General features: G+C 38.5%; 1 protein-coding gene across 1 annotated transcript in view; it reads left to right on the top strand.

The window, feature by feature from the left end:
- Positions 1-4,415: 4,415 nt before the first annotated feature.
- plcb4b (phospholipase C, beta 4b) overlaps positions 4,416-24,937 on the top strand; it is a 66,030-nt gene continuing 45,508 nt past the window's right edge. Inside the window, exons 1-3 of the mRNA XM_079255238.1 lie at positions 4,416-4,547; positions 8,205-8,250; positions 23,912-23,978. The gene's annotated coding sequence lies outside the window, so the exon portion shown is untranslated. The remainder of the gene's footprint in view (positions 4,548-8,204; positions 8,251-23,911; positions 23,979-24,937) is intronic.

The following is a 24,937-nucleotide window of genomic DNA, read 5'->3' as shown; positions in this document are numbered from 1 at the left end:
ACTGGGACACTATTTGGTCAACGTGGTTGTAACCAGAGATCTAAGATGAAACTACCCCAACTTTGGTCCATGTTTAAACCAATGGGAGGATTAGATCAAATCTGAGCCTGAATTGGTGAGTAGAGGTCCTCTCTACGTAGAGTGGATTCTTGTTCAGAGAACTGTTTCATGTAAAAAGTACTTTTTGTGTGTTTGTATGTTACCTGTATGTTGTCGTCTCTTTCGGTACAGCCACAGGATGTGTTTCATAACACTAACCGTTTGCAGGAAATAACTTACTTGAACTATTGCACAGAGAGAATAGTTTGTTTTTATTATTTTTTATCATGAAGTCGCAGTGGTTAGAGAGATGTGCTGTGCCAAGGTCTGAATTGTATCACATTGGCTTGTCAGTAGAGTCAACTTGCACTGTAAAGAAACATTTATATTCAGCCTTTAAAGCTTCCAATTTAACAAGTTTTACTTCACTCTTACATGTTTGCACTGAAGACTCACTCTATACATGACTGTGTAACTCTTTTAACCGAGAGGCACTGGTGGCTTCCTGGTTCTCCATTTTGTTCTCACAGAACTAAACCTATGTCTTGCTGCTATATTTTGTAAACCCATCATGTTGTTTATTGTCATATTTAGCATGGTGATGTGATGCAGTGCTCTTTTTTTTCTTTCTTTTGGCCAGTTTTTAACACATTTGCAACCCTGTCCTGAGAGGAAGAGAAGGGAAAGTTTGTTGTACAGTGTCTGCATGTATTTTAACAACTGTAAATGTTACTGTAACTCTGGAGCAGAGATGTTTATTAATGTAAATCTATTTTCGCTGGTACATTTTGACTGAACCTGCTAAACAGCTGACCTATTGTGGCTTGATACATCACTGTGGAATAAGTGGAATGGAACTGCTAAACAACACCCTCTGTGTGTTTAGATCTACTGGTAGCTTCTTCAAGTGAACAGGTTGTTCATTGTATTGTTTTACCTTTGCCCCTTTAAACTCAAACAGTCAAACCAGGAAATTGAAAAAAAAAAAAGAGGATCCTGCAGTAGTTTTATAAAAGTGACCTTCCTCTTTGCTGATTCCTTTTGTGCACCTGCTGGAGAGCAGGTTCCCCAGATCACAAAAAAGTCTCCACCTGACTTTGTCTGGAATATTCCCCCACCACTAGAAGCTTTGTTGAAGTGGGGAAATTATGGGGAAATAGTTCATTTATGATGCAACAGACCCCAGACATTCAGTTTACAGCTACCTGACACCAGCAATGACTGGATTTCTTCCCCTTAAACATGTGAAATGTGCCCATTCAGTTATTATAAGGAAGTGTTTTTGACTTCCTAACTGTTCAGTGCCATTTGATTCACGAGAAATTGTGCTTCAATTAAACAAGCTGAAAGTGAAACATGACCTGACATATTAGTACAGACTACATTTCAAAAAGATGACATTGATGTGAGAGTCCCGTGCCTTTGACTGGGTTTGCCATGTTTGATGTTGAATGTGTGAAACGCACCTCTGTTTAAATGGACTTTTTTATTATATGATATTATATTATATTATATGAAGCTGTCTGGTATAGAGTAGACCGTGTGCACTTTTTAGTACAGTACCACTACTGAGTAATACTGAGCTTGTGGCGAGCAGTATTGGACAAGTGTCTCATGAGAAAAGGGAGGCATTTTATTTTATGTCTTGAACCACTTTATTTAACAGACTGCCCCTCATCAATTTAAGTGTATGCACTCTGGAAATGTAAATGTATGTATGACATAAAGGAAAAATCATGAAGTCAAGTAAAAAAATATAGTGTAAAGGGAACATGCTTGCAATTACAATAAATGTGGCTATTATTGTACTTTGCTGGAGTGCCGTTGTTTGTCTTCTGTTATATCATTTGTTAATTTAATATTTTCTTCTATGTATGTGATATATTTCTATAATAACATACATAAGTTAATAGTTTTTAAGTTCCTCTTGGTATCAAATATGAAACAGTTCTCAAATTTGCACTGTGTTAAAATGTGTTGTTGCTGTCTTGTGCCTTCTTATGTGTCTTGTGTAAACTGAGTTTACAATGTTAACCCACAGTCTTTGTAATCCTACAAAGGCTGGTTGAAAGCGGTTCTGTAAAATGTGTTGGAAATAATAAAACAGTGTAACTACATTTCAAGAAAGCAGGTCGCTCATGAAGCAGTGAGTAACCCAGTTACTGAGTGTTTGGTAGCATCCATGTGGGGCAAGTGGACATTTAGATGCAGCATGTAAGTAGGTTGGGTGATATATGTGCCACATTCAAGGGCAAGGGGAAGCAGGGGAAAGCCTTAATGGCCCACTTTCATATCATCACCAAGGTTAAAATATGTTTTTTGTAAAAAAAACAAACAATAACTCATAAGCAGCATCTCTATTTTTTAAGAACTGACCACTGCTACAGGGACTTAAAAACCAGCATGTGCACATGAAACCTGTTTGGCTTCTCGCTGCCTAAAACGTTAGCATTCAACATTAAAAAGGATTAGACTGAGGAAATAGCTATTACTGTTTGCACTTGGCAGACTGCCACTTTAGCACATTTCTCATCTACGGGATATAAAAAACTTGTTACACATTGTGTGAGTGATGGCGGCATGTGCCTGGAGTCTGCCATGTTGCAGCTGGCCTGCAGCATGTGTCCATGAACTTGTGAGGGTGATTTTTTTTTTTTTTTTTTAACAATGTTGGAGCGTGTCCTGCAGCTGTGTGGGTTTCCCTGACTTCATAAACACTGTATCCCTCTCAGCCACAGCTCCTCAGCAGAATCCCAACAGGCAGGAGGAGATAAGGCAAACCTAGTTGGCCATAACAACCATTGTGACCATTCGGAGGCCTCTGTGCAACTAGGAAGTGAGCTAATTAACCCTGGGTTCAGGACAGAAGGCGAGTGGCTTTTTAATAAGATTCTCTGGGTTATATGAACAGCGCTGCCCCTCCAAACTCCCTGGAATATTATTGCCCTGTGTCCATCTGCTGTGGAGATGGAGAGGAGGAGGTATCCTGTAACTGGGCTTTAATGAGGCACACCAGGACGGCAGAAAAGAAGAGGACCGCCGGATGCTACTTGGCAGGTACATTGTGCTTACACACATACTTAGAGACACTAACAGAAATGCTGTGTACTTTTAGTCTTTGGTCCCTGAATCTAATCCCAACCCCTCCTCTATGCTCCAACTAATGTAAACCTAATCCAACCTTAATCCTAAACCCAAGAATGTAACATTAACGCCGGACCAAACCTTAATCTGGGTTGGATGACATTCTGATTGTAATTCTAATATTATTCCTGCTCATGTTTGACCATTTGATCACATCCTAAAAGCTGAAAAGGTCCCCTCAGAGAGATTGACTGCACAGTGCCCTTGCTTTGTAGTGTTGTCCTTCAAAGTTTTTAATCAGATTGTTTCCTTTTGTTTCTATTACAATTTTGCAGATTTTCTTTTCCTGTATTTCATTACATTCGCCCTTGATAAGAAACAGCTTCTTCATGGAATTCCTTAAAGAAGATCGAACAACTCCCTGGGTTTACAACTCATCTTAAAATAGTTTCTTTGCGTGAAGAAAACCCCAGTGAAGACGTTATTGTTGTGCATGTATGTGTCACTCTGCATCATAAACAATGAGAATGGAGCCTGAAGTAGGCAGATGTTGGAATCATCCTGTCAGACTTGTAAATGACCCACTATTTTGCAAGCTTTTGCAGCTTATGCAATATTTTAAATGTACTTCTTGTACGTGAAAGAAACATAGTATTAAATTTCAACCAGAAAGTATCACAAAGAACCAACTGGAAACATTTAGAAATATTGTCAAACCATCTGAGGTTGTAAAAGCTGGAAAGAAAATGAAAAACCCTCTTGTTCAACAAATAGTGACGGTAGTGGTGGAATAAAAATAAATAAAAAAGGGAAATAAAAGTGTAAAAATGTGCTGGCGTGTGCTGCAGTCAGTCAAACTGAGGAGCATAATACTGTGACTTTACAAAGGGGGGAGAGGGGGGAGGGGGGTGGGCATGCACTGTTTGTCTTTATCAACGCATGGCGGCTACAGTAGTCAGCTGTTAGGAAAAGGGGGGAGGAGCTGGATGTGGTTCTGGTGGATGACTCACTCCTCTGTCAAACCAAGGCGCACTCATTCACTCGTTTGTGCGCACGCTCATACAAACACACAGAACCGCGCGCGCACGAACACGACCAATTCACGCGCAGGCACGCCGGGCGCTGGTGGTAGAGGTTGTGGGGAGAGGGAGGAGAAGAAAGGGGAGGAGGAGGAGGGGGCCGCGCTGCCTATCTGAAGAGGGGCTCCTAATCAAACCGCATCAGGGCCGCTCATTCTCCACTGGAGGGCGAGTGGTACAAGAGCACCGGGACACTCCGGCAGGCGGGAGACGGGACGGAGCAGCAGCTGGAAGACACGCAGGCAGGGAGAACTCCCGACCGGGACTCTGCTCGGCATCATCTCCCTCTCTCTCTCTCTCTCCTCCGTCGGATTAAACCTCGTCCTCACAAACAGCCAAAATCACGTAAGAAACCAGCGTGAATCTTTGTGAAATTTCTCTCATAGCTGCTAGTGGGATATTTCTGGAGTTGGAAGGGGAGTCGCTTGCTTTGTTTTTACTGTGCTGAATTTTAACATGTCCCTTTAACATTCACCTCCATTTAAACTCCATCACTCTGGCTTTGAGAGGCTCACTCCAAATCCTCCTCGCATCATTCAGACATCACACAACCTCCGTCTGCCTCACTCCGTCTCTCTCTGTCACTCACTCACTCACACACACACACACACACACACACACACACACATACACAGCTGGAGACAGTAGCATTTGCTAGCTAGCTAACCAGACGCATTAAAATGGACATTTAACAAATTGATATCGAATTTACTATGGCATTGCTCGGCGCTTTGGCTTCTCTTCCAGGTAAATACCACATGTCAGAGAGCCGCTGGGGCTTAAAAACAAGATGAAATGCCGGGTTTATTGATGTTTCCACCGGCTGGGAGGCTGACTAGCCAGGGAAGCTAGCTGTAGCGGGACAGCAGAAGCCGATGACAGGCACGGCGCTCTCTGCACGGTGGCTTTAATGGTCAAATGACTAACAGGCTTTCCCGCCTGCTTCTCCCCATCCTTCATTTACACAAATATACAAGTTCCCTTTTACCACCATATTTGCCATGCAATGACCTGCAACTGTGTAATTAAATGTCAATATGTTGTGTAGAATAGGGGGAATCCAGGGACTGCTTCTTTTAGTCGGGTAGCTGCAGCTGGTTTGCATGCATCCCTCTCTGCAAAATGTTTAGTTGCTGCAAGCAGGGAGCACAAGTTTCTTACTGTATTCTGAGTATATTTTAGTGTTTAAATGTCAAATCAGGGAAGTGTTTCTGAAATTATATGGTCAAATTAGCAGGGAAGGAATTATTAAAACATAGTTTCTTAATGTTAATTTTCTTTAAAAACACTAAATAGTGCCAGGACTTGAGATTTGTTTATTTTCTTATAATAACTTGCAGTCTTATTTATAGAATAATATGTGATTGAGACTGCAGTGGAGGGCATGAACACAAAGGTATGGGTTGCAAACATCAATACACTGCTGGAAACTACTGTTTGCAGGTCAAATCATTAACAGATAAAGCACCATGAACCTCTTACAGCTATTTACATTAAGATTATTATTTTTTATTAGATTTTTTAAATTATTTGCTACATATGTAAATTAAGGAAAATCTAATAAACTATGCTGTGATGTTTATATTTTCGTATTTGGCAGTGGGAAGCAAAATAAGCTCCTTTATTTATTTTTTCCACTGTCCTGTTAAGTTTGTAATTTTCTGATCAGTCTGTACATTCAGGCACTGCCATCAGTTTTCATGGCTGTACCCTAATAAATATAAGTTTATTATTGGGGAATTTCTGTCCCATTTTTAACCATATTAAGGTGAGCAGGTGACACTGCTGTTGGATTTGCATAGTATCTGCTGCAGGTTTCTATTTTCAAAACCTGTTTTTTTATCGCACGCACACAGGCGGTGGTGTGATATTTGTTCAGGGATAACTCGCAGGTAACTCCATAAGCCTATTTGCGCTGCAGATAGGCCATAATCCATCTTCTTTTTTTTTTTTTTACCTTGCTTGGCAGCCTCTAAAATTAATTGATGAACGGGTGCAGACGGTGCCTTAACGCCTGCTCCCCGTTGTTCTGTCCAATTTGCTCTGTCCACTTATATATTATGAGGCATGAGCCGTATTTGTACAGGGAACCCATTTTCCTCTCGTATAAATTGCAGCACAGGTCGTAAATGCTGTTATCTCAACATGCTTTTAGTCAAGGACCACAGAGTGTCTCTGTGCATGTAACGGTGAAATTGCAGAAAGCTGTCTCCCACTCCTCCTAACAAACTGTGTCCTTTGCAGCCAGTGAAAGATCATCACCATTATGCAAAAGAAAACAAATCCTGCTTATTGACATTGCCACATAAACGTTCCACCCGTGATAATAGAGACAAACATTACACTCTCACATGCAATAACAATCCCTTACCTGTGGCTTAAACTCAGACTGGGAGGCATTTTGATGAATAGATGTGGAATAAGAAGCTTAAAGGCTAACTGGATGGGCAGGTGTTTTATTATTTGTTTTGTTTTATTTGGACCAGATGAGATCATAATTGTTTGTATTCTCCGTGTTTATTGCCTTAGATTTTTTTATTTTTAACGTCCTGCTGTCGGTTTGTTTGTTGTATGATCAGGGATCAGGGCTTTAATCCCTGTTATTATGACAAACAATGTATTGCAATGGAGATTATTCACTGCTGTTATTATTCATTTGCATAACTCGAAGAACTGGAAGAAGATTCCTTTTTTTTCCCACCTTGTAGTAATTTCCAACCATGCCTTTTGTCATTTGATCAGTTAACTTCCAAGTTTCTGGTCTAGCCCGATATACCGTCGGTGTAGATATTCCTGATACTCGCCTGTTCTCATCTGGCCCCATATATACAATTTTCAAATTTACACTAAACAGAGAGAAATTGCCCATGTGTGTCGTGCTTTCAGGTGGACCCGGATGTGGTGCAGTGCAGGAGGAACTCAGATTTGAGAAGATTGAACGTTTTATTGAAGTGTGTTGTTTGATATTGCTGTTCATTTAGCCAGACACAATATATCTGCTTTGACTGAAAGGCAAACAGTAAGACTGAATATCACACTGTAGTTTACTTTTAGGTTGTTTATTGTCTTTACTGGTGAAAATTTTAAAATCGTCTGCATGAGTTCTCAGAGTGGTAAACTTGCCAACATTGTATTGATTTGCTTGAAGGTTGGACGTTTCTTCTAATGGGAAGTAAATTGGAATCCACTTCATGCCAGTTTAACTGTGTGAGATGCTGATGTCCTTCATCGCTCATTTCTTCTTACATTTGTGTTGCATTGTAACCTGTGAGTTGAAAAGTCCAAATTAGCTTACCTCTCTTAAACTTTGTTTAATGTTGCTGGCAGTTTTTTTTTATAGTGTTTTTTTTGTTAGTGAATCTAACAATATAAGTATTACAGTACAGGAGGGGCTTAATGATCTCTAATTATTTAGGCTCAAACTGATGTCCCTGTACAGTGCCCTGAAATAACATTGTTGTGAAGTGGCGCGATAAAAATAAAGTTGAAAGCTGAATTTCTGCAGTATAACAGGAAAAAAAAAACGTGTTCATCGATCAGCGGGTGGCCACAATAAGTTGGAAAATAAAAGCAAAAAGCCCAACTTGTGCATCCTTGGTATTGTTTCTTTTCAGAGCTGTCTCGACAAACTTGCCAGTCGCCCCGATGGATAGTTTAACACCTCGCCAAAAGATCTGTGAATGTGGAAGCTTCAGCAGGCAGATGGAGTAAAAGGCCAACAGACGAGCAGCCTGGCTAACCAACTGACAAGCCCAGTGTTGTTGTAGTATGTCAAAAACATGTTGGATCACAGCCCTTGATGCGTCTGCCCTTTGTGTTTTCTTTGGCAAGGGGAACAGCGGGATGTGGTATGCAGACATCTCTCTTAGGTTCAGTCCCAGCTCAGGATCTTCCACTGTATAACAAGGTTTTAGGCCTCAGCCAAATAAGTCCAGATTCTGGCGTTTGTGATTTATGAAATTCTCTTCCCTTCTCACCGTCTGTCCTTTTTTGTCTCTGCAGGCCGAGATATGAGCCTCTCCAGCTGAATGTTATTGATGCTGAACTGGTGAGTTCTTGTGTTGTTTTCTTTCAGTCCTGGTCAGGGTCTGCCTAACAGCAATACTGGCGAATAACCATCTGGTAGCAATTGATGATAAGGCTCTTTTCCCAGAATGTAGTATAACACAAGCTACCTCTTCAATATTAGTTTCTTCTTTCCGGACCATCTGGCTCATGATTGCATATTAATAACCCAGGCTCCATGAAATAAGTTGATTAAGATGAATACATAATGTATATGAAGCATTAGCGCTCATCCTGCCTTTAGGCCTAACCTGATAAGTTATGTAATATTTTGTCTCATTGTTTTAAGTGTTTCTGGATGTTAAAAACAATTAGGAAACAGAACGAGGAATCAGTCTTGCTCTTCTCAACAGATCACCTGCCTTTAGTTTGAACTTTCTTTGTGTTTGATCTGGGCTTACTAAAGAATGCAGATGCCTTTTGCTCATGGGCATTTAACATTGCAAGCAAGTTTCACCCAGATCGGTACCCAACACACATTTTATTAGATTTGTGCTGACTGATGAAAGCGACAGAACAAATTTTTCACAGCATCATTCATATGAGTGTGATGTGATGCGGAGGTCGATCCAGTGCCAGACATCACTCACTGATAAGTACATTTAGCGACTGTTTGCTGCTGTTTGCTCTCTCGTGCCAAGCCTGACAGAGTAATGAAGTTGAGATGTGATTGCTCCCTGTAATGTGTTCTGTATTAATGATGCAATATGCATTAACATTGAATGCTATGTCTGATTAATTTTCATGCGCTGCAAGCTTTTTACATTCTCATCATCAAATTATATCTGTTCAATGCCAAACAGAGTGTTATTATAATGCAACAATAAATAATATCAAAACAATCCTATATTATTGCAGGGCTGTTGCTGAAGTACAGTAGTTGATCTTTTGTTTGAAAATAAAGGCTATTATTGGAAAATTACTGTGTAATAGTTTTAAAGTGCTCAGTTCAAAATTCAGGACTTGAAATTAGTCATTCGTGCATTGAGCTAAACATCAGCGATGGTAAAGCAGCACACACAGTGGGAGACCTGAACCCTGTATGATAGATGAAGTTTTGGGACATTTTTTAAATATAAATTTTTTTTTCTTTTCACAATGTTTTTTACATATTGTAAAATAAATGGAAATTGCACTTAAATGTCATACTTGTGTCTCCATAGAAAAAAAAAAGAGATTCGTTCCCTTCAAACTTTATGACTCCATTACAGAAATGTTAGAACTGGATTAAACTAGATCCTGTGATGGACTGGTGATCTGGTCCGGCCAGGGGCGCCCAAACCCAGTCCTCCAGACCTGCTACTGTGCATCTTTTAGGTGCATCCCTATTCCAACCCACCAGAATGATATGAATAGCTCTTTACCAGGCGTCTGCAGAGCTGAGTGACTTGTGAATGAGGAAATTCAGCCATTTTTTTCCCCGGTGTGTTAAAGAAGGGATGCATCTAAAAGTTGCAGGACAGTTGCCTGATTTACCGGTTTACATGTTTTTGTCATTTAGAGTTCTTGTTTTAATCCAAATCTCCCGTCTCTGCTGACAGGAGACTCAGATGCAGAGACTCTTGTGATTAATGGCTTGTCTGTAGCTTGTTAGAAGGCATTTGTGGGTTCCTCAGTTTGCACTTTATGATGTCACATCGTTACTTAAAATCCCTCTGTGATTTGGAAGCTTGATGGAAATTTTGAAGTTGATGTCACATGTCTGCTCGGTGGTGCCAAATTGTTTTCCTGCTCGCTCAGAAGTTATCCTTTATGTGCACAGTCTGACTTTATCATCATGTTTTTAAACATAGGTCGGCCTATAAAATAATTTCTCAGTCAATTCCTGATCCTCATAATAAGATGTTATAAATATTGTTCTACTTCATGATGAAAAAGCCACATTTTATTTAGTTTTTAGTGTTAAAACACATATTATCACTATAGTGAGCCAGAAAATCAACAATATGACTCCATAAAGTAAACAAACTGCTGAATAACACAATAGCAGCTTGTTAATTAACAGATATATTTAATGGGGTAATTTAATTACTCCCTCTGAGGTACATCCCCTATCTTCTTTTTTTTCTTGCCCATCTCTTTCCTTCTGAGCCAAACAAAACAAAATCTAATCAGGCAACAGTGGTTGTAAATGGATGTAATGGGGAGCAATCCTCACAAGATGCAGCTTCATTCCCTGCTTGCAATAAACCTTTCTACTTCGTAGTGGAAGCATTAGACTATGGTTGGTAGTTACAATATGGTGGCATATGTTGAGTTTTTGTGGATATTCTCTGATATGTCTGAATTTATTCTTATAATCAGTGACACCTCTGTCCATCATTTGTAATGGAAAAAGCTCAACAGTGGTCAGTCTTTTGTTTATAAAGAATAAGTGATAAAATAAACATCATCCTTGCAGTGAAGATGCCAGTGCTATCAGTAGCAGCACTCAAGCCTCCGCATGGGCTGGAGTAGAGGAAAGGTCAACACACCAAAATTCTTATTTGAAATATTTGCACAGATCTCTGACACACTGCTGTATTTTCACATGTCACACAAAATATGGATGCAACAGTCACTTGAGACTGAACTTAGGTGGTGGAGATGTCACTTTCACAGGATTACAGGTTCATCTCAGAAACTTAGAATATCATGAAAAAGTTCAATATTTTTTTCACTCATTTCCAAACGTGAAACCCATATATTATCTAGATTCATTACACATAGAGTGAAACAATTCATACATTTTTTTCTTGAAATTTTGATTATTGTGGCTTATAGATAATGAAAACCCAAAATGCAGTGTCTCAGAAAATTAGAATATCACTTGAGATTAATGAAAAAAAAAAAAAAGATATTTTAAACAGTAAAGTCAGACTTCTGAAAAGTGTTCATTTCCATTCACTCAATACTTGGTTGGGTCTCCTTTTGCATGAACTACAGCATCAATGCAGCGTGGCAATGGAAGCGATCAGCGTGTGGCACTGCTCAGGTGTAATGGAAGCCCAGGTCGCTTTGATAGCAGCCTTCAGGTCATCTACATAGTTGGGTCTGGTGTCTCGCATCTTCCTCTTGACAACACCCCACAGATTCTCTATGGGGTTCAGATCAGGTGAGTTTGTTGGCCAATTAAGTACAGTAACATCATGGTCATTGAAGCAGCTTTTGGTACCTTTGGCAGTGTAGGCAGGTGCCAAATCCTGCTGGAAAATGAAATCGGCATCTCCATAAAGCTTGTCAGCAGAAGGAAGCATGAAGTGCTCTAAATTTTCCTGATAGATGGCTGTGTTGACTGTGGACTTCAGAAAACACAGTGGTCCAACACCAGCAGATGACATGGCTCCCCAAATCATCACTGAAACTTCACACTGGACTTCCAGCAACATGGATTCTGTGCCTCTCCACTCTTCCTCCAGACTCTGGGACCTTGATTTCCAAATGAAATGCTAAATTTGTTTTCATCTGAAAAACAGTCCAGTCATTTTTCTCCTTAGCCCAGCTGAGACTCTTCTGACGTTGTCTCTGGTTCAGGAGTGGCTCGACACAAGAAATGTGACACTTGTAGCCCAGGATGCGTCTGAGTAGTGGCTCTTGATGCGCTGAGTCCGGCTTCAGTCCACTCCTTCTGATGCTCCCCAAATTCTTGAATGGATTTTGCTTGACAATCCTCTCAAGGCTGCGGTTCTGCCTTTTGCTGGTGCACCTTTTCCTACCTCTCAACTTTCCATTAATATGCTTGGATTCACAGCACTCTGTGAACCACCAGCTTCTTTAGAAATTACCTTTTGTGGCTTTCCCTCCTTGTGGAGGGTCAATGATCCTCTTCTGGACATCAGTCAAGTCAGTATTCTTCCCCATGATTGTGTAGCCATCTGACCCACAATGAGAGACCATTTAAAGGCTCAGGATACCTTTGCAGGTGTTTTGAGTTAACTAGTTGATTAGGGTGTGACACCATGACTTTCTAAGATTGAAGTTTTTCTCAATTTTCTAATTTTCTGAGACACTGCATTTTGGGTTTTCATTATCTATAAGCCACAGTTATCACAATTTTAAGAAATGAATGTTTGAATCTGTTTAATAAATGGGTTTCACATTCAAAAATAAGTGGAAAAAAAAGAAATTTTTCACAATAATGTAATTTTTTGAGATGTACCTGTATATTTTCATATTCAATCCACTTGTAATCAGACAATGGTCTGACATGTTTACGCCACGATCATTTTAAACATAATCAAGCAGCTTATTTTCTTCCCTATGCAAAGAAACATCAGGCGTTACTAACAGGGTCATTCAGCTTGTGAACTTGCGCTGACAAGTTTTTAAGATGCAAACACTGTCTCATCATGCATGTTTAGTTTCACTGGCCTGTGACACTGCTAAAAGCCTCAGTATTACTCTCTGCTCTTTGCACTGACACGTCTCTTGACTCAGCTCTACTTAGCAGTCACAGCTCCAAACATGGCCGCTCCAAACTTTTGCCTCAGCCGTCTCCAGTTCAGATTCTGTAGATTGTAACGATATTCAGTGGCACCAGTCGCTGCTCAAAGATGGAGAGATCAATGATGAGAGCGTGTGTCTTCACTACAAGGGTAAGTGTGGCTGGAGGCTGGATACAATGACGAAGGGGGTTGGGTGGGTAGTGTGTGTGTGTCGGGGTATTCTCTACAGACTCGCAACCCTGCCAGCAGCAGAGACAGAGAGAACAGGCGATAGATGGGGAGGGAAAAAGACAGTAGACAGAAAAAGAGGGAAATACTTGCTGCTAAATCACAGATGGGGGCTGGGGGGCTACAGTCGTCAAGTCAGTGTTTACTATTTCTTTTAAAAAAAAAAAAAAAAAAAGGAAAAAAAGGTGACAGCATCAGCTGATTCAGTAGCAGACAGCAGGAGTATCCCAGCTTGTGTGAAAAAGGCTTGGAGGAGTAAAAACAACACTTTAGTGGTGAAGATTGGAGCTTGGCTACACGTGTGGGTCTAAAAATACTCCAGAATCCCCCCCCTCTCTCTCTCTCACTCATTTTGTTAAATGCACACACTCTTGCAATGTGCACATTCACTTTACCCATGGCTCAATCCACTTTGGGATTACATGTGAACGTAATTTGCACTTCCAATTAAACTGTTGACCTTTGCTCCAGAATGCAAAACTTGATTTTGTACCATTCTCTCCTGGATAGCTATTATTACACAGCCAGGCCAACAATGGAGAGAAATATGCTTCAATACACACAAGTTTATCATAGAAGTCAGCAAAATTATTAGTTGTTGAACTGTCAATATTTGAGGGAGGAAATTAAGAGAACGACTCGTGGATAATGGCTGTTTTCTGAACTGGTTTATTTGTTTTGTGTGATAATTAACCAATCAAGTCAGACTTTATCAGGACATACCGTCTGTTAAATAGACAAGAAAAGTCCCGGTTATGTAAATTTAAAAGGAAAAAGAAACTGCAGTGGTACTGGTGCTGCACTAAAAACCCAGAGTGCCCTTTAAGTGCCAATGAAAGTGGTCTAAGTCATTGTTCTCAGTGTTTCTAAGAAAAGAACGCAGCAGCTGTGTGTATCTAAGTGGACAAGACTCATTCACAATTAAAAAAAAAAAAAAAGAAGAGCACAGTTAAAGATAAAGTTAAGATGCTGAAAACAAAACGTAATATATTAGGTTAGGGTTAGCCTAAAGCATCCTGCCAAGACTCTTACATAGCTCCAACACATGACTTGCTGGTCAGATCAGATGACTAGATAAACAGCAGGAATGTTGCTTCTTCCTATTTCTGCAGCATTGCTCTTGTGTGTTTGGGAAAAGACAGAGAGTGATGTTGTGTGATTGTATTGACTATATTGTGTGGGATATAGGTTACGATTAGTGCAAGGGTTAAGGAAAGGCTACCTCTAGGTATAGTTCTGGTAATTTTTAGAAAAAATAGTCATTGTAATTTCCTGGCAAGGGGTGGAAATATGAATATGTGTGTCAATTGAGCATCTTTAATCATCACACTACTGTACAAGATAATAATTATGTAACATTTAACAGCTGAGCTTATCACTGAAATGCAAAGCATCAAGTATGGCACAGTTGTCTTTATTTTATTATTGGCTTCCATAATCTAATGGCCACAAGGACAGAATAACTGCTTCATGTTCTTAAGTGGAATGTTATCAAATGTCTAATGTGGACAATTTATGTTTTTATTTGTTTTGTCTTAGAAAAATTGTAACAGTTTTGTTAGACATTCTTTATAGCGTATAATTCATGCAATTGTTAGGGGAGCATAAATACACAGCATTAGAGTAAAAGATTTCCACTCACTGCCAGAACCTTGTCATAGGACCCCATCCATATTTCATAAGCCACTTCTTGCATGTCATTAAAGAAACCTCTGGGCTGCAGACAGAAATCCATTAAATGGCTATTATAACAAACTTTGGAAGTATCTTTAACTTAAAAAAGTGTCACAATCAAAGTAAATCATGAATGAAGTGCTGTTAATCTTTTGGCAAATGCTGGAAGATATTTTTTTTACAGTGACTTGAAATGATGCTGATATACTGCTATGTTTACAGTATTTCCCTGCTATGTTTATGTGATTCTGAGGGCAGTCATGTGCTTTGTTTCCAAGTCCCACTACTGACACCTTTTCATTTTCATCTTCTACATGAAAATGTTGTGCTTGGGAAAGGAAAGCCATAAATAAAACCAAAGAAATGAATGAAATGTATCTATTATACAATGAAAATGTTCCAATAGCAGCTACTTTGCCCCATATACCAGAGCATAACAGTTGGTGTGACAATCCACATGTCATTGTAATCAAACAATGATTCAAAAATAATTGCAATCACAATCTGATTTCATGCTGAATGTAGCATGAAGATTTTCTGCACAATACCAGAATACAGACTGGTTACCTTGTGGAATAGTTGGAATTACAAAAAAGCAAATCTTTATCTAATACAATGGTTCCCACATCTTTTGAACCACTATCTCCAACATAACATATCTCTTTGTACGTGTCATCCTGCAGCCATCCTCTAAATGTAACGCTTATAAGCAGTCAGATTCTTCATAAATAAGGACAAGAAATTGCTTTTTTGTGGATTACATGAACAGTCTTTAAACTACATGTCCAATATCCGCCTCTCCCGCCGAGATAAGGGCAATTTGAGTTTTTAATGTGGCAGGACTAATATGCTTTCTTTTTTAAGTATTAATGTTTAAAAATTGAATGCATTCATTTCACAAATTAATCTCTTTGAATTAATGTGTTGTTTTTTTTTGCTTTTTACAAAAATCCCAAATTTATCTGATAAATGTAGGCTCTATTTTTTTTTTTTTCATCTGACGGCTCTCTGAAACTATTTTAGGACCCCCTAGTTTGGGTGACACTGATATAATGCATGATTATATATCCTCCTTAATGCTGTCTTGTCATGTAGATATGTTTTTATTGTGTTACTGCAGTCTGGTTAAATGTTCATCTTTCCAAAAAGTTTGGATGCTTTTTAGCTGTAAAAAAAAAAAAAAAAAAAAAAAAAAAAAGAGAAATAATGATTTGCATGTCATAAACCAGCAGTTAAATATCTACTGAAATATGCAAACTATAAAATACAATGATTCTTCATTTGACTAAATTGGAAGACTCAATCTGTCCCCAGTCCCTTAAAGGTCGGAGCTCTTTCTCATCTTTTCACCTCAACACCACTCTGCAGCAGTGCAGTGCCGTCTGTCACGCACCACTTGCTATATGGAGAGTAAATTACAGCTCTATCTGCTAAGGTCATGTCATGTTTGGAGCTGCATTATAATGGAATTTTTATGTAACAAACAGCCAAAATAAAATTTACTTAGATAGATGAATCCAGTGTTACAGATTAAAGGCCTGAAATGGGCTTAAGAACCACTAAAGTGGTGTGCGTTTGCAGCTTTGTGCGCAGATTTCATCCCTGCAGTATTCCATGTCATACCAGCACAAATTATGCTGTATAATGGCTGCAAGTATTAGCTGGGGTTGAATGGTTTCCTGTTATTGGTCCCCGCTAATGTAATCCACTAATTAGCCAGCATAATGGTGGAAAGGGAGAATTTCTCTCCCTGTGTGTATGTGTCTAATTGTGTCCTTGTTAAAGACAGTCGTCCATCGCTCTCTAAGGCAAAAAGAATGATGTTCTTTCTGTGTTGTTTCTATATGACTCACTAAGCAGAAAAAAAAATCTCCCTCTCACCTTTTCTCTCTGCCTGCCTGCTTGTCTCTCTCTTTGGCCCACGGGGAGCTGGCTCCTGACAGCATCACACAGAAAAGATAAAATTGAAAAGTCAAAGTGTATGTGAAATGTTTTATTGCCTGTGCATCTCTCTCTCTTTGTCTGACTGCCTTCCTCTCTTCCTCCCTTGTTCTCTGCCAGTCTCAGGATACCTCTGCTTTTGTCTCTACCTTCTATTTCAATTTCACCCACGTTCCGCTGTCTCAAGCTTTTCCCTCCATTCAAGCCAGCGAGGTAGCTCCATGCTCGCAAGATTTATAAGATCCTGATCACAAATCCACATTTGCTAGGATTCACATGTGGCACGTGTGGCCAAGGCACTGCAAATAGGAACAATCAGAGTTTCTGTGCTGATCACTATGATAGAGTTTGTGGTCCAATGAGGTTAACCCACTGAGAATAAAAAAAATTATGTGTGATTATTTGCAAGAATTCAGCTCAGAGCATGATGTGACTCACTTTGTTTATACCAGTGTGTTGGCATGTACAATGTGAGAATTAATGGCTCTTTTTCATTTCATACTTCAAAATTAATCTCATACTTTAATGGTAAAGAAAATATATTGACCAAATTGTACCTCAGACTGAAGTTTAGATGGGCACCATGTATAATCATTTGCTACAGGAAGCCAGTGAAATAATGCACTTTACACCTAAATCTTCTGTCAGTATTTTGCATTGTATGCACAGTTTTATTAAATGTAACAGGAATGTGTGTCAGACTGGTACTGCACATAAATAAAAAAATGTCCATCAGCTACAGTCAGATTTAGATTGAGATATATTTTATTACTACAATGAGTCATAACAGAGAAATTTTACTTCACAGCAAATGTCAGAAATAATTACCTTTGAATGTTAGATTTATTATGTTTTACAGTGATGATTGTGTCTTGGATTTTTTATTTTTTTGCCTTTTATAAGGGTTAAGAATAAATAAATAATAATAATTATAATTGTTCTTTTATATGGCAAAATTGCAGTATTAGCCAAATAATACAATTTTATTGAACCGTTATAAAGAAAAATACCCATTTAAGGACAATAAATACTAGCCTGGCACGCCAGACTGGAGTGCTCTATATGTTCAATACAAAGCGACTCAGTCTGGAAACCCTCCCCTTCATGAAGATTTGCATCGGTCTTAAACAAACCGGCCACTCTGATTGGTTGATCTGAGGAGACTCTTGCCACCATGTATTCTTCAAAACATTTAAGATGGTGCACGAACGTAGCGGGAGTTAGTTTCTTCTATGATTTCTATGATTAGGTTAAAAAAGCAACACCAAGTTGCCAATAATGTCATGTAGCTTCAGGTTTTTACAACAAAAATGACACAGGTAATTTATGTCATTCTGTACTGCACCCCATGTTTATTTTCTTCTGAGATAATCATGATTACACAATTATAAACAGCTATGTTCACAAATAGCTGCGAGTGTCCCAATCCCAACAGGGCACGTAACCAACCAACATGTAACCAACAGTGAAATATATTAATATGAATAAAAAGTGGTTGCTTGTATGCTTTGATTGTATCCAGATTATCCAGGGGTGGAAATGTTTGAATGTGTTGGCTAATGAGATGCTCATAGAAATAATTCTGACTGGTGAACTGGTGTCGTTCGCCAGTCTCAGTCGGACTGCCAGCTCCAGGAAGCTGCAGCACAGACACAAGAGTTGGAACAGTTTACATGCTTGTCGAATCATGTTGTAGTCCACTACTTAGTACACATCATATTTCATTCATGTATTTTATCCTTTTAGTACTCCTGCTTGTTTCCATTTCCATCCCTCAGTTTTCGGTCTGGTTACCTTATGAGCCCTTTGGGACACAGCTGCATGATGAAGAGGGAGGAGGGGTTTTCTCATAGCTTTCCTCCAGTCACACAGTTGATGTTCGATGTCCCTTTGCAGAGACTCTCAAAAGAGCAATATTGAAGATGAACACAGCTGACATTGGGGATAAAATGAGCGTGTCCTTTTGGTGCCCTGACAGGTGCTGTTTGTGGCAGCAACGCAGCCAACAGAGTCCCACAGAGAGCTGCATGTCAGGCTTTGGGTTGGGTCGATTTCCTGAGGAGGGAACATATGCTGTTAGCACTTGAAGTGTCATTCTTTTCACTTCTGAAGCAACTTAAAAAGAGACATTTTGCTTGTCTGTCACCAACCCATGAAATATATGCAGGTTTGTTTTGGATTGTAGCTACTTAAGTGTCACTACAGCTACTTTTTAAAAATAGATATTTTTGTTTCTCTTATATTTGTGGTATATGCTATTTTCAAATTAGGCTGTTTTGGGGAAACATGTCTAATATTATTTCCCCTGGCATATATCTTGTGATACCTGTGGAACTGTGTGGTTGGCTGAACGAACAGTGCTTTCCTTTTAATCAGCACCCCTGTCTGTTTCCCCAGCTGAGCTGTCATTTGTTGAGTGATGATGGCAGACCTGCCACTGTTTTCAGCATTTAAATCCTGTGACAAGCAGGAGGGAGATTACCAGCCTCTTACCTGTTGCCCTAATCAAAGGAATTATTGCAGCACGGCTGGATGTTACTTGGAATAACAACTTCTAAAAATACAGTCATACTTTAGCATGCGCACACATTCACATAGAGGGGAGGAAATATTCAGGTGGATAATTACATTAATAGTTTTATGATATGGTGCAATTGTCACTAAACTGGTAGCAATTCTGATTGGCAGCCATACATTATAATAAAGAAAGATGTAGACTGTGATATCAACTTTTGGTTTTGTTGGACTGATTTTTAGAAATATGTCATTTTGTCACTGACGTCTTTTTGATTTTGAAGCCGTGATGTGACCTGTGAGGGCTGATGCTTAATTTCACAGCACTCACACAGTGACGCCCTTCAACATTTCCGTCCAATTCTAAAAGGTGATATGTCTGAAGATTCATGTCCTGCGCTGTTTATATTTGGATTTTTTTTCATGGTATAGTATTTCAAGGTAATTTAACATCCATGATAGTGGGGGTTGACTTGCTTTTGGAGTCAATGTCCATTTGAGGAGCCATAAAGACCATTTTATACCTTCATATGCAGCTCATACTGGTGTAGTCACTCATACTGTAAAAAAGAAAAAGTTGGGTGAACTTAAAATTTCAAGGCAACAAACTTCGATAAAATTTTAAGTTGAACAGCTAAACTAAATATTTTAAGTTTTGCTTTTGAGGTTGCTCAACTCTAAATTAGGATTTTTTACAACTCAATTGTAAGTTCCGCTAAATTATAATTTTATATTGTAATAACTTTTCCTCTTTACTTCTGGTAACTGTTCCACAAGTTGTACTAATTTAAAATACTACATGGTTATAATTTTTAATCCTTACTTGCTCTAACTCTTTCATAAGTTGTAATAATGTATCATTTTACACTGTAATAACTCAAAATCTTTCATAAAATCCACTTGAATTTTATTAAATTAGTATAGCAGAATAATTTAAGAGTAATTTTAAATTGCACACTGCTAATATAACTCAACTTCATAATTTAATTTCAATCACTTCTAATCAAATGCATAAATAATTACAGATGCAACATACATCCTCAAAACCTTAGTTTTGATTTAAACTAGCAGCATTGAATCAAATAAAAAGGCAAATAAAAAAAAAACCAGCTTGTGCTTTTATCAGTTTAAGAAAAATGAAAGACAACTTGTGCTCATAAAAAAAGAACAGTTGGACAGTCCTATGCAATCGTGAAAGATGTGATTTCAAAGCACTGATGGTTCTGAAAGGTCAGCAGTCCCTGTGTTTGCAAAGCCGTGTTGAACCTCTGTGATGTGGCCGATAATGTTTCAGCTGAACACCTTCCATGGCGTTGGTAAACTTGCAGAACTTGAACTGCATTCATTCAATCTGAAAAACAAAGATGACAATTTGCAGGGAATTAGTAAGGCTGTCAGCTGAAATGTTATACATTACACATAACATTTTATAAATTTAGTGACAATGCAAAGACTAAACTAGACCCTTGAGGTGAAAAGAGTACACATTCAATGTTTTTATTTTTAATAAATTTTGCTGCAGTAAATATTAATTACAAATAACATATATTTAAGGTTATCAACCTATCTGTATACCTAAACCCAACGCCTACATCAGTTTAGGTTAAGAAAGTCAGCAGTCAGTATAAAACAGGTCAGTCAATTAAAAGTATTTCAATGTTGTCAAACAGAAGGACAATATATCCAAGCCTGGGAGCCCACAGTGGGTCATAGTATAAATATTTAAACCTTTTTTAATCAAAAGCAATGTAGTAAATTCAGGGCAGGCCTATATTATAACCAACACAATATTTTAAATAGGTAGATTGGCCTTTCCTACCATTACACGATAATAATTTTATCAACTCTGACATGCCTTACATCTTATCATTTTAATATGTAAATGGTAGCAGCATGAAGTGTTTTATTTAACTCGGCATTATGTAAATGTTACTACAAAAAAGTGTTACACAAACTGCTCCATGTTGTCCTGATACTTAGTACATCAAATATCAGCTAATGTGTTAGCATTAAAACCCTAATGGCTACTCCTTTAGCTGCAGCAAGTAGGCGAGCATGAATTAACTGAATACTAACCAGTAGAAGCTAATATGTCTTGTCCTGTTTGAACGGTACTAACCAGTAGAAGCTAACATGTCTTGTCCTGTTTGAATGGTATCAGTCCAGTTAAGCTAGCTGCTAACTCATGCAGCAGCTCTGCTAACAGCTGCTGAGTGAAAAGTTGTTTGTGTTTAAATGTGTCGGTTTGTGAAAATGTGTAGGTTGCCTCCTCCATAAATCTACAACATAATACACAACACTAGTCAACAATTCCCATACCATTTAAACTTAATTTAGATAAAAACTTACCTGCGTGGAGTCCAGTTCGAGGCAGCACAGCCAGGTGAGACTTCAAGTAAAAATTGCAAACTCAAAAAGTTGGTTTTCCCGCATTTTACAACAAAGAAATTAAAGTTAGCAGAACTGTTGTCCCTTGTATTTAACTCCAACTTAAAAATATAATTTTTAACGACTCACCTAATTGTTTTAGGGCAAACAACTTGCTTGTTTTGTTGTGATTACTAACATTATTGCTTTAAATGCTATTAATACATATTTTCAAGTTTTACCTACTTAAATGACTGTTTCAGGCCAACCAATACAAGTTGGACTTTTTTGCAGTGCAGTAGCATCTCAAAAAATATTTTATCACTTTAAAAACAAATCTTTGCTTTATTTTCTAATTTTCATTGTATAAGTTAACTTTTTTTTTTTTTTTTTTTTTTTAAATATTTAACAAAGCAAAACATTAGCCTTTTTTTGTTTCTGGCTTCCCTTTTTTGGTCCAGAGTGCACCCATCCATCCTGTGCTGTGGCTGAAGAGGCATGTGAACAGCTCTCGTCCAGTGGGGCCACTTGACATGTAGCTTATTTATTCCACATAAGCTGCCACTGTGGAAGAGGCCCATCCACATGAGAGGAAATGGAGAGAGATATCAGGCAGAGGACACTAAACACAGAACAGATGGAACATTATAGAACATACTTAAATATTCCTTTCTAAAATCACTTCTTGACCATCAGCTTGTTGTTTTTATTTACTCTTTCATGAAGTATTGGCTTCAAAGAATATCTGTAATCCCAAAAGGATGTATCGTTTCATTTTCCAGAACAAGTCCTAGTTGTCTTGTTTGTGGATGTTGTGTTTGCGTGGGTTACTCACAGAGAGCCTTTCATTCATATTGCTTCTTATTATGAGATTATTTGTAACCTGATTAAAAGCAAGGATCTCTCCTATGTATTACATAACAGTTTCAGAGTTTCCTCTCATCACTTAGCCTCAATTATAGGCTTTATATTAAAGTTGCAGGCCTGTCTGATTATGGCAAAAGTCATAAACATGATTATGTTGGTTGTTACTAAGGTAATGTTTTGTTTGTTTTTTTCTCTCTAACATAACTATTCGCCGATTTTAGAAACATTGTGCTAAACTTCCTCTGTGCAGAAACTTTCTTTCCATTACGTTATCATCTTGGTTGGAGATTAATTCAACGTGCCACACCCTGGCAGGAATTTAGTGTCTTTTTAAGAGGGGCCAAATGTGTATACTTGATATACAGATAATTAAATAGTGTATTTGATTATGCCTCCCTTAAAACAAAAGCAGCACAAGTCACTAAAAGTCCCTAGAAGAGAGCCTGTTCAAATGACCAAATGACAGAGGCAATTTATTCAAAAGGGCGTTTTGATAAAGGCATTTGTTGTAGCTTGGAGTGTAATCCCAGACAACTTTAAATATATAATAATTAAAGCATGCTCTGTACTCAGTCATTGAGCATATACAGCAGCTTTGTTCTGCTCAATGGATCAGTGTGGAGTATTTTTGTAAAATAACTGATGAATCATATTCACTTTTATTCATTTAAAAAAAAGCTCTGTATAATAAGTCCTCTTCCAAACAGAACAAAGGACAGGGCAGTCGAAAGGTCCATGTTTTATTGGGCTGTCTAAAAAATTCTGCTGTTATAAACAATCATAATCCCAGACATAAAGGCAGTCAGCACTTACGGCAGCTTTTCCTCACTGAGTTGTTGAAATCTTCCTGTGCTGTCTGTGCTGTTCTGATAAAGTTTATCTTGCAAAGTGTGTGTATACAGAAACCATTACTGCCCTGTTCCTGTCTGCCTCTGGGCAAATCCAGACCAAGCTGTGATGAAGAGTTGAGGAGAGACACAATGTAGAATAACAGTCTCTGAAAACTGCAGGAAACGTTCAGGAATTTGTCTCGTCTTCAGACCTTAGGGGTAAAAGATGTCTCTCCAAGAGGATTCATGGATGATATCCTCCTTCTTATACTTTTCCTCCTATTTTGCCTCCTCTCACTATTTGTCTGGAATTTTCTTTGACCCAGTCTGTCCTTTATGTGTAAATGTGAGGCTCTTAGCAGACTCTTCAATACTCACTCGCATACCTGCCACTCAAAGTCTACAGCAGCGAACATGCGGAGGTGTGTGCAGTTTGTCTAATTTGCCAGCTCATTTCCACTGCTCTGTTTGATGAGGGCTGCCTTTCTTAAGGGGAGCAGCTTCCTATTAAAAGTTTGTTTAGCAGAAGCCAGAGGAATGATTAAAATACTGCGCTCGCCAAATAGGATGAGGAATATGACTAGAAGCGAGTGATTACACCCCAGCAAGTGTTTATCCTGTGTGCTTGTGTAGGGACGTGTTTGTGTGTCAAGAGTTTTCCCTGAGGGCATCACAAGCATTTGTAATAATGCTAAAACTGTAAGAGATGGGCATTGATTACAAAGTTAGCAGATCAGATGCCTGCAAATTATACTTAAATGTTCTTTCTCTATTTCTTTTTGTTTTCTCCTCTCACTAGAGTGGACCTGTGCTATCTTCCAGTGTTTCCCCTCCCCTCAGTATTCTGTCGCTCTGTCTGTTACCTGGTAAGTACACTCAGATTCACCTCCCACATCCAGCACAGGGGCTTTCAGTGTGTTTTAGTCCTTTATATAATCACCAGCTCAGTGCCTGGCTTGAGCTGCAAATTGCCGTCATCTTTACAAAATACAGCAGAATGTCTAGTTAATGTATACAGAAGGACATTGTGTCATATACTAGCCATATATACATGTCTGTGTAGAGTGTGTTAGCCTTTTTCCCATCTGGAACGGATCCAATAGACAAATCTAATAACAAACACCTGGTCTTTACCAGATCTTAAATTTGGTTACTGAAACCTCAAGAACAACACATGACATGTTACACTGTGTCATTATTTAGTCAACACAAAACAAAACCAAAATAGACAAGGTGCGTCTTAAAAACTAGGTACATTGTTACTGCTTCCACATGAACAGGAAGTTCCAGACAGGAGCTGATTTAGTAATCAAATGTGCTTGATGAATTGACATTGTTAGTGTGACCACTTCTATAAAAGTAACGTTTTTGGCAGTATACTGGTTTGCAGCATTCAGGTAGGTGCTAACACAATGCCAAGGAAGCGATTCATTAGCTATTAAACCCTGGGAAGAGTTTTAATGTAAGTTTTTAATGTAATGTTTAAAGCATTTTTAGTCAGTTATTCTACATTTAGAAAGACTTGCTGCTAATCTCTTCCCCAGCATCAAAGTCAAACCACTGAAAAAAAAAAAAGAAAGTCAACTCAAAAGCTACTTCTCAAACTCTACAGACCTCATTTAGCATGTTGAATGTTGAAGTCATTGATGGTACAATTATAACAAGCCTAAAGAGGTTTGACTTTTTTGGAAGAGTTTTTAGAAGAAAGTCTATTTATTCTAAAATAAGCATGGCAGCACAGATACGGTTTGTTTCAATGCTGTTTTTGCAAACCTAAAGGTTTCTGTAAAAATGTCTTTTAAATGGATATGGCCAAAGCAAAGAT

This window comes from Telmatherina bonti (genome assembly GCF_933228915.1).
Source record: "Telmatherina bonti genome assembly, chromosome: 16".
NCBI classification, from domain to species: Eukaryota; Metazoa; Chordata; class Actinopteri; order Atheriniformes; family Telmatherinidae; genus Telmatherina; species Telmatherina bonti.
Note: the sequence above shows the minus strand (reverse complement) of the source record. Positions and strands in the feature narration are given on the sequence as shown.